This window comes from Dendrobium catenatum, unplaced genomic scaffold (assembly GCF_001605985.2).
Source record: "Dendrobium catenatum unplaced genomic scaffold, ASM160598v2 original_scaffold_43371, whole genome shotgun sequence".
Lineage (NCBI taxonomy): Eukaryota > Viridiplantae > Streptophyta > Magnoliopsida > Asparagales > Orchidaceae > Dendrobium > Dendrobium catenatum.
Genome location: NW_021361827.1, coordinates 339,513 through 353,189, shown reverse-complemented (window position 1 = coordinate 353,189; position 13,677 = coordinate 339,513).

The following is a 13,677-nucleotide window of genomic DNA, read 5'->3' as shown; positions in this document are numbered from 1 at the left end:
ATATATATATATATATATATATATATAATCTCACCCATCTCTCTCCTCTTCTATATTATTTTTCCAATCTGGTGGCCCTCTCTCTCCCCCTTTTCTCTCTCCGCCTCTCTGTCTCTCTCTCACATTCTCTCCCAATGTCATTTGATTTTTTTTTTAGTTTAAACTAAATACACAAATGATTTGACTTATTCATAATACACCAAATCATTTAGCGGATTCAGAATACACCAAATGATTTGACTATTTTACTTCTTTTTAAATTTTTTAAAAATATGCTCCTCAAGCTAATCTTAACAAATAGTGTGCTTCCATCTAAAATTTGGCATATTTCTTATAATAAGTGAATAATGTAATATCTGTTGTCCTGAAATTTATATAATTAAGATTAATTACATTAAATGTCTATTTGAATTTGATTTATTTATAATTATGGATATTAAAATATAGCTTTTAAGTTTTAAGTGGTCAGTGGTTGAGTTTGAGAAGTGAAATGCATGTTGAGAAATTTGCTCTACGGGTGCATGTCATTGGTATTGGCAGTAGGGGTGTCAAAATTGAGTTATGGGTTGGGTTCAGGTTGAGCCCGTCAGTAACTCGCCACTCTTTGATATGACCCGAACTTGGTCCGTTTTTGAATCAGGTCAGAAAATGCAACTGCAGATGAATGACGAGCTCCCTGTCGTCAGCCCATTGTCGTCGAAGGAGGTGAAGAACGACGAGAAAAGAGGAAAAACAAACCCTAGTCCCTGTCGTCGGCTCGTCGTCATCGTTTCTTGACTTGCTTCCGATTAGGGGTGTCAAAATCGGGTTATAGGCCTGGTTCGGATCACACCCAATGTTGACTCCCTAGTTTTTGACCCGATCCGAACCTTGGTCAGAAAATGCAACCCAGGCGTGTAGGACAAATAACAGTGTGAACTTTTAACAAATGGAGCTTGATCGTCCTGAATTTAATTTTGAAGAATTTTAATTCAAATACGCATGGAGCTTGATCAAGACAATTTTTTGACTATGTATCAAGGATAAAGATTATTGGTATGATTGAAGCTTAATTGGCAGCTGTGGAGAATATATGAGTTTTTATCTTAAATCAGCATTTTATTTAAGATTTTGGTTCAAAGTTCAGATAATAATGATTATTGACTGTTATATTGTGTTTTCCTTTTTATTGAATCTCTGTTTTGATAACGTTATAAGTAATATTTCACTTTTTAATATCAATAAACCTAATTGATATTAAAAAATTCTCACTTGTGGAGTGAGATTCATCAATCCTTCTCAGCTTGATTTATTTTTTCACAGTAGAGAGATGTCAATTGATGTAATGAAAATCATTGAAGAAGGAGATGCAAACAGCTCAAGAGAGCAAAGAACAGTGAAAACTGTAATACCAAAAAGATTTCATATATATCATCTCCTCCCCCCTACAACTGTTCTATATATATAATACATCAATAGAATTTTCTAGAAAGTTCTATAAAATATGTACAAAATAGGTATATTATTCTTAGATCATCTCCAACCGAATTGTATACCACCGTATGCCGTTGGCCATTCGGTCCATTCGAATTCCAAATGTCACGCCAAGGTTCGGCATGTGAACAGTGCGATCTCAATATTGACGTTGAATTGTTCATCTACACAAAAAAATTGTATTACAGGATTACTGAAGAAGCGCGTGAAATAGGGGGAAAGTGCCGGAAAGAGGAGAAAATGATTACCTTCATAGGAAGCGTGCGAAATAAAAAGAGAAAATGTGGTTCTATTGGAGATGAATTACTGCATTTTAAAATTTTGCTGCATTTTGGAGTGAAAAATGAGTTTTTCCGTTGTAAATGCCTTAAAGAAATATTATACATACATTGAAGTAAAATCATTATTACTTTCATTTTGATTGTTCTTTTCGACATGAAAGCTACCTATTCCTCTAAACCACCGTAACCTTGATTGTTCCTTCTGGCTCTTTCTTAAGCTTCACCTTTGATTGAAATATCTGATTCAATGTATTTTTTGTATTCCTATTTAATTATCGCTCATAGGCTTGCTAAAACATTAGCAGCTTATTCGCCTAATATAATTATAAATCCTTAAGGGCACCTCTACCAACAACAAGAACATGATCAAATTTTGTTTATTTGAAACATAACTAATACTTCCTCAACAATTTAATAATAATCTCTCTGAACTAACTTTTCTTAAAAAAACTATTGAATTATTTCAAATTTTTTCATCAATACGTATTAAGTTGGACAATTTCTTCTCATATTTTTCTCTACTCCACAACATGAATATGAGAACAAGAAAACTAATAAACAGAGCTGATTAAACTCGCTGTGAAATTTGAAGTCACTTAAGGAAATATTCAATTGAAATCACCTAAATCAACTCGCCACAACGCTAAAAAGATCAAGAAAAATGATCAATAGTGGAAGTCGTTAAGAACCAATTCCAGAAGAATGGTGATAAACAGAGCTGAATAAACTCAGGGAAGCAGAATCCACTATTGCGCAATGGCAACAGATTGAAAAACGCATTACACAAAAGAAAGTAGAAATATAAAATTACTGGAGCTAATTTAAAGGAAAGATAACAACAATGACCATTTACTTCACTATGACAATATCGCTTACATCACTTTGATTTAATTTAATAATGTAATCACTGGAAGAAGAACAGCAGGCAAAACAAAGAAAACAGAGAGAATTCTTAATAGAACAGTAATCCTGTATTTGATATATGAAAAAGACCCTCCTCTTCGATCCTACTAGTATATATATTTTCTATTTCTATGATATTTTGATAATGCTATTACTGGTATAAGAACCAAAAATATAGTAATAGTAATGTAATAACAGAAATGGTACTAAGGGTAGTGAAAGGTGAAGTGGTGGTTAGATGTCCTACGTCTTAACGTGCTTTGCTCCTGAATTTGCTCTGCATCAATCCTCCCAGCATTTGAAGAGCTCGAACATCATGATCGAGTCACTACCATGCTTGGTCAGTGGTAAGCCTAAAACAAAATCTAAATTGAGATATTCCCAAATAGAGTATGGTACCAGTAATGACATGTAAAGACAAGTGTTTTGAGCTCCACCCTTATAATTTTAACAAATGGAGCAACGATCGCTGAAGACGGGGCTGAAAGAAGTGTGAATTCAATTACTGCAGTGTCTTGTCACGACCTGCGTGTGCGGCTAATCCTCCACAATGGGCTTCACGGATAAGGCATTGCCACTAGGATGGCATGGGAATACACAGTAAATTGTGTCGTAATAAGAAGCCATGGCAGATGGGGTAGTCATTAACAGTTTCAGCAGCGAGGCATTGTTTCCAAATGTCGCTGAAGTCAGGATCAATGATATACAACTCTTTAAGGCAGTCTAATCCTGTAATTTCTATTTGCAGCTGCGTGAAGAACAATTTTCCTACTAACTACTAAAAGCATCAACTAAACGATTTTGTTTACCAAATTCGTGTTTAAGAAGAAATGAACATTTTTGTAGAAACGTTATCCATGAGGAATGCATTTGTTAATAATCTTTTGACTAATTATATACTGAAGAGCTTTGTTATCACTGTAGAGAATAAAATTATGATGTAATAGATAGTACTCCGATTGTTTAAGTACATGAATTACTGAATAAAATTTCTGTACATAAATTGTCCATTTCTGCCTTGTCGAACATAAATTTTCATTGGAAAAGGCAACTGGTTTATCTTCTTGAGATAACACATCACCAATGCCAATAGAAGAGGCATCAATATCTACATTGAACAATTTATCGAAGCTAGGGATCACCAATACCGGAGCTAAGCACAAGGCCATTTTGATGGTTCAAAACTCTTTTGTTGTTCAATGCCTCATTGAAAAGTTTTTTTTTTAAATTTTAAACACTCGGTTATAGGAGCCATAATAAGACTGAAACCTTTAATAAATTTACGGTAGAAGTTTGCTAAGCCATGAAAATTCCGAATATCAAAGAAGGAACAGGGGCACAACCAATCTACAATTGCAGCCACCTTTTGGAGGTCCATATGTACTCCTTCATGGGAAATTATAAAACCAAGGAAATGGACTTTGGAAGTTGCAAATTCACATGTGGGAAGGTTAATGAATAGTCAATGCCGTCTTAAAACTTCAAAAAGTGCAGCCAAGTGTTTAACATATTGTTCCAAAGTATTATTATCAACTAATATATCATTGAAGTAGACAATGCAAAATTTGCCCAAAAAGGTTTTAATATCTTATTCATCATTCTCATGAAGGTGGAACTTGTATTACATAACCCGAATGACATCACTTTCCACTTGTATAGCCCCTGCAGAGTTTTAAATGCGGTCTTCCACTCATCCCCACAACGAATTCGGACTGATGATACCCACTACGATCTAATTTGGAAAATATGGAAGAGCTAGCCGTTCAGTTCATCAATTCGTGGTACCGAAAGTTTGTATTTAATAGTTATTTTGTTAATGGCTCGATTGTCCACACACATGCACCAAGTATCATTGTTTTTGGAACTAGTAATGCAGGAACTACACACAGGCTTAAACTGGTTTGGATGAGTTGTTTTTCAAATAGATCATCAATTATTTTATGTAAAATGTCCGGTTCATGTGGACTTAACCGGTAGTGAGGTAGATTGGGTAGTGTTGCACTTGAAATAAAATCGATCTGATGTTGTATAGTATGCATAGGGGACAGCTCGACAGATAGCTCGTCAGGACTAATGTCCCTAAAACGGTCTAAGAGTTTACATATCTCACCGTTAATTCCTTTTTGATTTAGCACGTGCTCGGTTCAGTGACAAGCAAAGCAAATAAAGGATTCATGCCAACAATGAAGCAAGGTTGGTACTGAAACTATATATGCATTGCTACTGAATTTGTATGCCCAAAAGCCTGTGATTTATGCTCATTCGAACTGGGTAGCTGTCGTAGCTTACCACTCAAAGGAATAGCTACAATCATAGTTGGCACCAATGTTGAATTGCTATGGCATACCCAATATGAGGTGAAAAATATTCATATCCAATACATCACACAAGACGTCACAAACGTATTTTTTGCCTATTGAAAATGTTACTAGACACATTTCCGTAACCAAAATTTCCATACCTTTCTTAACCCAGCTTATTTTATAGGGATGCGGGTTTTTTTTATAGTTTTGAGCTGAAGATTTTGGACAACTGAACTGGAAATTATGTTTTCATTACACCCACTGTCGATGAGGAGATAATAAAATCTTTTCCATTAATGGTACAGCGTGTTCTGAAAATGGCATTGCGCTAGGAATTAATTGGTTGCTGAGGAGCTAGAAAAAGCTTTTCCATAACACACACCAAAGATAAACCAAGCAAAACTCCATTTTCCTTAAACCAAATAGTTTAGAATTTAAATCCTCTGTGCGATACCATCCCTACTATTGAATTCACAATCATAAATAGGGTAGAATTTAATTATTAGGTGTGTGTAGAATATGATTTTGTTGATCAATCGGGTTGTTTTGTTGACTCAAACCTCAATTTTGTTAGTCGAGCTCATTCGAGAATTGCAGGCTGGGGCTCCACTGTTTGGGTTCTGGGACTTTGAAAGGTTTATCAAATAGGAGCTTTAAACTTCCATAGGAAATTTTTGGGTTCTTCCAGTGAGCCAAATTATAATAGAAACGTGTAAGGTTCAGCTAAATTTGGAGGACTTGCATGTGCTAATTTCAAATGTTTCTAAATTCTTTTGTGTTTGAAGTTTTTCTCAATCATTATAAGAACAAAACAATACTAAAATTTTCCAATTCACTTATATCATATTTCAACAAAAATAATGCTTTTTAGTTTAAAATTTTTAATTTTTGTACTAAAAATTGCTCACAAAGCAAAATAAAATACACCGCTCACAAAGCAGAATAAAATACATGCCAACAATCCAAAAGTAGATTTAGGCTTCGTTTGTGACGGCTTTCTTATTGCTTCTTAAAGAAGCTTTTTAGTTTAAAATTTTTAATTTTTGTACTTAAAAATAGCCTTAAGAAGCATTAAGAAAGCCGTCCCAAAGGATGCCTTAGTTTAAAAATTTAATACAAATTCTCCTTGATTTCCATATTGTGAAAAACGGGGCTTTGCTTTTCTTCAGTAGGAATGCAAAGAAAATCTGAAGGAAACGCCAAAGCTGAAACATCAAGCGAAAAAAACTAGGATAAATAGTCTTATTCCTCACTGATCATCAATTCATCTAGTTCTTATCTGCATGATTGCGCTGATTATATGCAGCGGTTGGTCATCATACAATTGTGTTTAAATGTCATAATTACTAAATTAATATTTTTTTAATCATAGACCATTTATCGAGCATTTGAGTATCTTAATGATATCAAAATTTAATGATCTTGGGTTCGTTAGATTCGTCTTGTCAAGCCACTCGATTATACTATAAGCATGTCACATTTGAAAGTCTTTTGGTCATCCAACTTATGTTTTGAAACTTCTAAATACGCTTCAAACCCTCAATTTGGATCCATTTGGGCTCAGATTGGATTGAATTTCGTGTCGTTGGGTTCGTCTATTCAAGATGTTCAGTTTGCATGTAAGTTTGCTGAAATCAGAATTTGGATGTTCTCGGAATTAATTTTAAAAGTTTATAATTCAAATTTGCCTCGAGATCAATGCCGGATCAAGATTATTTTTTGATGATATATCACCAGCATATTAAAACATTTATATATTGAGAAAACTTTTAACGTACTGAATTAATTCCTCTTTATTAATCCTCAAGGATTAGTACTGAACTTTTGAGCCACTTGAAACTAACTTCTTACCAAATTGTGGTTTTAAATCCCCTTTCAAAATATCAATGACCACAGTTTCAAACCATGACGTACATTTAATTCAATTCTGCCCCAAGATCCATGCCCGATCAAGATTATTTTTTGATGATATATCACCAACATATTAAAATATTATATATTGAGAAAACTTTTAACGTACTGAATTAATTCCTCTTTATTAATCCTCAAGGATTAGTACTGAACTTTTGAGCCACTTGAAACTAACTTCTTACCAAATTGTGGTTTTAAATCCCCTTTCAAAATATCAATGACCACAGTTTCAAACCATGACGTACATTTAATATTTTCATTAAGCTTATGGGTGATTAAACAATGAGATTATGCACGTCTCATCTTACCAGTTTCGTGCTTGCATTGATGTTTACAGTCTGTTCAGTCCTATTTGTTTTCACAATGACGAGGGCGTTGAATATTAATCTATCATTATATTTTATTTATTTATTAGTTTGTATAAGTATTAAACTCATAAGTCGCATTATTAATTGTAATCTATAATACAAAATTATATGCACATATCAAATTTCATTGATTTATAATGTTTAATTATATATCAAATCGATAAAAACTAAAAAGAATTATAGAATTGTATTTGCCCATCCAACATTCAACATCACATCCAAAAATAAGAAAATAAGAACCAACAAACATAAAATGTATTAAAATACATGATTTCTCTAGTTTTTTATATGTTGACACGCTGTTGAATTTTTTTGATAAATAAAACATTACTCAATAAATAATTGATAATTGTTACTTATGTGTGGAATTTGTTGTGTTGATCAATCGGGTTGCGTTGTTAACTTAGAACTTGATTTCATCAATTGAGCTAAGAAATTTTTTTTTGTCCGTATAGCGCTGCAGCACTGCAAATCCAGCACCAAGACAATGTTGAACCCCTCTGAGAGAAAGAGCATAGCATCGCAGTGATGTGGCTCTTGTGCCACAGTGCTATAGTTCATAGAAACACGGTGCTATTGTTGGGGCGAGATGATGAGTAAACACCATAATGACGAAACAAGCAAGAACACAACGCCGGGGTACTAGGGTCACATGGCTGGACGCTTGGATAAACAGTGTCGGGGCGTTTTCAATTGCTAAGCACCTGAACCCAAATAGGAGGTAAATCCCCACACCCCTCAATGTACACAACAAACTTTGATGTCCGAGACAACATAATAACCAAATTGATAAACACAATCAGATTTCACACATAACAGTTATGAAACAAAGAAGTCAAGGCCGAGGCGCTTCAAATATAGTTCCGCAATACTGCGAGTAGGTCTATGCAATTTTTTTCTTGTTCTTTTTATTTCACTTGAAGTGTTGCGTTTTTTGGCGGAATAAAAGCGTCTCTTTGTCTAAGGCTAGAACAGTGTGAGAAGTGAATAGAGACAAAGATAGAGCGTGAGAAGATAGATCCGTACAATTTCTCTCATTTTATAGTGGATTTCTTAGAGTGGTGTGGCTTCGTTGTTTTTTCTTGATTTTGAATTTTTCCATATTAAATCCTAGTGTTATTTTCTGCTGCTTTCTTTTTCTTGTTTATTTTTCATTGCATGATTTTATTTTTCATTGAATATATATAATTTCAATTAGGGCACCTAATTAATTGAGAAGTTGATTGACAGTAACTAAATATTTATAAACAGCAAATCGTTGTTATATTCAGTTTTTAATCATTCTGTCTTTTTCTGGGCATTCATTTGTTTATTTAAACCTCAATTCTATACCCTACCAGATAACATATTGAAGTTTGAAGCCCTTTACAAAAATTAATCGACTAGCTACTTCTTATTTAAATCTTATCAATATACGCACCTCATTTCCTTAGAAAAAAAATAAACCCCTTAAAATGAGGTTTTTAAATCCAGTTCAATTTCCGTTTCAATAATTTTGAAATGAAAAACTTTGTTATCAAGATATCTACATAAAAAAATGATTAGGATGAGTGTAAAAGGAATTAGATCTGCTTTAAAATTAGTGAACTATTAATTATCTATCCATTTCACTTATTTTAAATTCTATAAAAAACCATCATGATCAAGATTTAAAATACAAAACTATTTTCAAAATATAATTTTTAAATAAATTTAAAAATAATAATATGTATTTTTTTTTTCAGCTATTTCAAATGCTTTTGAGTATTGGCTTTATTTCAATATATAGATATAAGATAATACAAAAACCTCTGTCACATTTCCTACCTTAAGTTGACATTATAAAGAAAGAAATACATGAAGGCATGTCTATGATACCTTCCCCTTGACAAAGAACCATGCATGCTCATTGACATCATCATCCACTCCATTGACTTAGCGAAACATTTATTATATAATGAACTGAATAGAATACCTTTCAAAGCTGGCTTTCTCTCTATTATATACCCAATTATTTCTCCTCATTTTATAATAATAACTAAGATCACCAACTTCTTACAGCTCATATAAATCCATAGCATCTTCATGCTCAAAATCTCATCAAAAAGAGCAATCTTTCCTTTCCATTCTTCAAGATGAGCAATTTACTCATGAGGATGCAATATGCAAAGATTGAAGAGGAGGATTTGGAAGAGAAGAGGCATCAAAGAGCAAGGTATTTGATCTACAAAGCACTGGAAGAAGCTGATTCTTTAACAAGGAAATCTTCTTTGAGCTATAACAAATTCTATAAGCCAAAGGCAAAGGTTTATGTTAGGTTAAGGAAGGTGAGGTTTATCTTCATTCGAGCTCGGCGACGGGCTTGTCTTAGTGTTATGAAGCAATTTAGTTATGTGAAGAGAGTTCTTAGTGGCAAGAAGGCTCTTGTTTGATCAGGGTTCATTCATATGCCAAGTATCTTATCTTTTTATTGAGATTTGGCTTTGAAAGAAGAAATTGACTAGTTGTATGAGATGAATGGGAAGAGGAGAGTGATTGAGAAAATAAGTATTTGTGATCTCAGTTGCTGTAACTAAAATTGTAAGGAAGTTTTTGTGATATAGGAAGAGCGAATATATATTCTAATTGTGATCCTATCATGACTTAGCTTATCCTAACATATACATGTACAAGATTTTCTATAAATTGTGAGTAGGGAAATTGTACAGTTAGGTTAATATCAAACTGAGCCTCTGATAAGAATGCACTTATCATGTTTTTGTATACAAATATGGAGCTCATCTTAATCTGATGATTGAGGGCTTTGACTACTAACCAATAATTCTTGGATTTTAAGCTTGCATATGTGATGTCAGTCTGAATTTGCCTTATTGACTCAATTGTTCAAAAAAAATTATAATGAATGAAATTAACATTAATGGTTGAATTGCCTTAAATATTTTTTTCAACTCTTTGGAGTTTTAATTTGGCAAGCTTTAAATTGTCTTGCTGTCTCATTTACTGCAGTTAAATATGATTTTTTTAATTATTTCTTAAGTTCTATCTGTATCCATTATTCACAATATTTTTATCAGAAAAATGATCAGAGGTATGACGTGAAGTCTTCTCTACTAAGCTTGCAATAGAAGTTAATGCCACATATTATAATCATCTATCACATAAGAATGGCATCACTACGGTCAACAAGAATAATGGAAAATAAAATAATCATAGAGTAAAAAAGGGAGGAGAAAACCGTCACGTAATTGTACATATAAGAATCCCAGCAAAAGATTAGAACAATCTACCGGATAAGAATATTGAAAAAAAAACCATTTTCTTTGGACCAAATAGTTTAGTTCTCTCTCTCTCTCTCTGATGCCATCCCTACTATTGAATCACAATCATAAATTGGGTAGAATTTAACAATTAGGTGTGTGTGGAATTTGATTTTGTCGATCAATTGGGTTATATTGTTGACTTACATCTCAAGTTTGTTAGTTGAGCTTGTCCGAGAGTTGCAGTCTGGGGCCCACCTGCTTGGGTTCGGAGGCTTTGCCACCAAAAAGTTTTTTTTCTATACAATTGTATAATGAATGCTGTGGCAATGTATGCTCAAGCACTTTTGTGTTGCATACTCTGGTTGAAGACAAAAGGTAGAGCGCCACAGAGCTAGCTCCAAACCCCAACATTGTAGTATTGCCAGTCAAGCTGGAAACAGAGAGTGGGGCGGAGAGATGCTCCAAACCCTACCACTGCGGCTCTACGAGTCAACTAGGTAGTTTTCTTTCTCATTTTTAATATTTAACTTGAAAGTTTGTATCCCTTGACATTGTCAAAGAGCATCTCTTTGTCTATTCTATTGATATGAACGAAGTGCGAAGTTAAGAGAGATAAGAGAGAGAGAAAGAGATCTGTACAATTTCTCTCAATTTTCATAGTGAATTTTTTGATGTGGCGTAGCTCCGTAGGTTTTTTTTTCTTATTTTGAATTTTTTTACGTTAAATCTTAGTGTACTTTCTTGTTGTTTTATTTTTCTTGTTTGTTTCATTATGCGGTTTTACTTTCCAATATTAACCTGTTTGGAAGCATAAAAAATCTGCCTTAGATTGCTCATATTGCCTTCTTCTAATTAGGCTTGGCGCAATACTTCAATTCTCAGTTAAAGCTTCATTAGATGCTCCAAAGATATTAATCTATCTGTGAAAAACAGACTCAGTGAAGTAAAAATACATGAGTAAGTGTAAAGATATTGGGATGGTGAGCAAATGAGGAACAAGGAGTGTAGGGACAATAGGATTGAAGACCATGAAGGAGGAAAGAAGTGCTGGGCACTATAATTTGCTCCGTCATGGGAGTCATGTTTAGAACAAAGTGAGACATAGTGAAAGCAACTTCTTGAATCCGTAGGAGTCATCTCTACAAAGTTTAGGATATATGTAAGGCTGTTGATGAGGGCATCTATTTTTTAAGTGGGAGAGATTATGAAGCCTCTTAATTACAAAAGTGAATTCTTAAATATTAATATTTTTAGAAGTAATAGTTTGAGTGTTGATGGAAAATATCAAAGTACAACTTGTCCTTGTCAAAATTGCACAAAAGGAATAAACACATGAGACAAATTTAATCAAAGTGATAATATCTCGATGAAAATTTAGGTTGTGATAAATATTGTGATACCATGAAATATAGTAAAGTGGAACTCCTAAAAATCGATATTCTTTTGATGTAATAGTTGGAGTTTTTTTTGGAACTCCAAAGTTAAGTGTGCACGTATTAGATTGCTTCCATAATGAGTGTTCTATAAGAAAGCTATGTTAAGAGAATATAATTGTGGGATTTTTTAAGTTAAAACAGGAGTTCGGGCTATTATAAATGATATAGAAAATAAATGCTACAATAAACAAAGTGTCATGTCAACTATTGAACCCATTATGGATAATATATATATATATATAGAGATTTCCTTCCACTTCTTATTGGGAGCTCTTCTTGAACCAGTCATCCTATTTCATGATGTAAAGTGTTATGTGGGAGATCAACAATGTGATGTCGATTTTGATCTTCGACGATAGCTGGAGGATTGCAAGGTTGTCGATCTGTGCATGAAGTATGTGTAGGGTTTGCCATATCAGCAAGTTCATTGCCTTGACGTGATGGGGGATGCTTCCTTGACTTAGGGAGAGGGGGTATTGCTTGAAATTTCTTAGACCGAACATCTCTAATCAGTGGCGGATTTTGAGGGAGATAAATCTCCCTTGTTATGCTAACACCAGCTGTCGAGTCTCTCGCAGAAGCTGAAGGATCTCATTTTGAGATTCTTTCATCTTTCAGATACGATCTTCTAGGGAACGTCCTGAAATACCTTCTCCAGTAGAGTTTCGCCCACCAGGATAAAAGAGGCAGATGCTTGATGTCCCTGATTCATAGACTGATTCCTTGATTAATGCGTGTTGAAGCGAGAGGCTCTAAGTTGCGATTACTACGCCTGTTGTCTATTGAAGTAGTGATTATGATAGTGGGATTGAATTTCCCATCGATAACACCAAACTAATGCGAGCTATTGTATTCGCCACGGTAAAGTATGAAAAATTTCACATCTTAGCTTGCACGAGTATCCAACACACAAATAGAGAAAAAAGAATTACCATAATCTTTTATGTGGAAAACCCTGAAGGGAAAAATTACGGGGCCACACCCATTTGAGATGATTCCACAAGTATTTGAACATTTTACAAATTATTAGTTTGTACTAAAAATTGAGAACTATCATATCACAATAGTCAACTGTCTGGTTGAAATCTAGTGATGAATGAAGATCAAACAAAAATCTGATGACGTTCGGTGGTCGGACGAAAATCCAATGTTAGTTGGCGATCAGGAGGTAGTCTGGTGTCAGCTGGTGGTCGAGCAGAAATCCGACGTCAGTCGGTGACCGGGCAGACGTTAGATGACAATTTGACAATGGTAGGTGGTCGAGTGGTAGTTGAGAAGTCTGGTGGCAAGAGAATTGGGATTTCTCCTTCTTCCTTCTGTCCCTTCTCTTCCTTGCTTAGGTCCCCCTAAATAAAGAATAAGGGTCTATAATTGATAGTTTTTTGGGAGTAGCATGACCATTTATTGCGCAGTTGATTGTCATAATGATATCGGAATTTGTTGATCTTGAGCTCGTTGGATTCATCTTGCCAAGCCGCTCAATTCAATTATAAGCATGCAATGTTTGGAAATTGTTTGACAATCCAAATTATGGTTTGAACCTTCCAAAGGCACTTTGAGTCTTCGATTTGAACCCATTTGGGCTCGGTTTGAGTCCAATTTGATGTCGTTGGGTTCATCTTTTTGAGACATTTAGTTCAACTATAATCCAAATCGAAGTTCAAATGGTCCCATATTTACTTTCGCAAGTTTCCAACTTGATTTGCCTCGATATTCATGCTTGATTAAGATACTTTTTTAATGATATGTCAACTACATTGCAA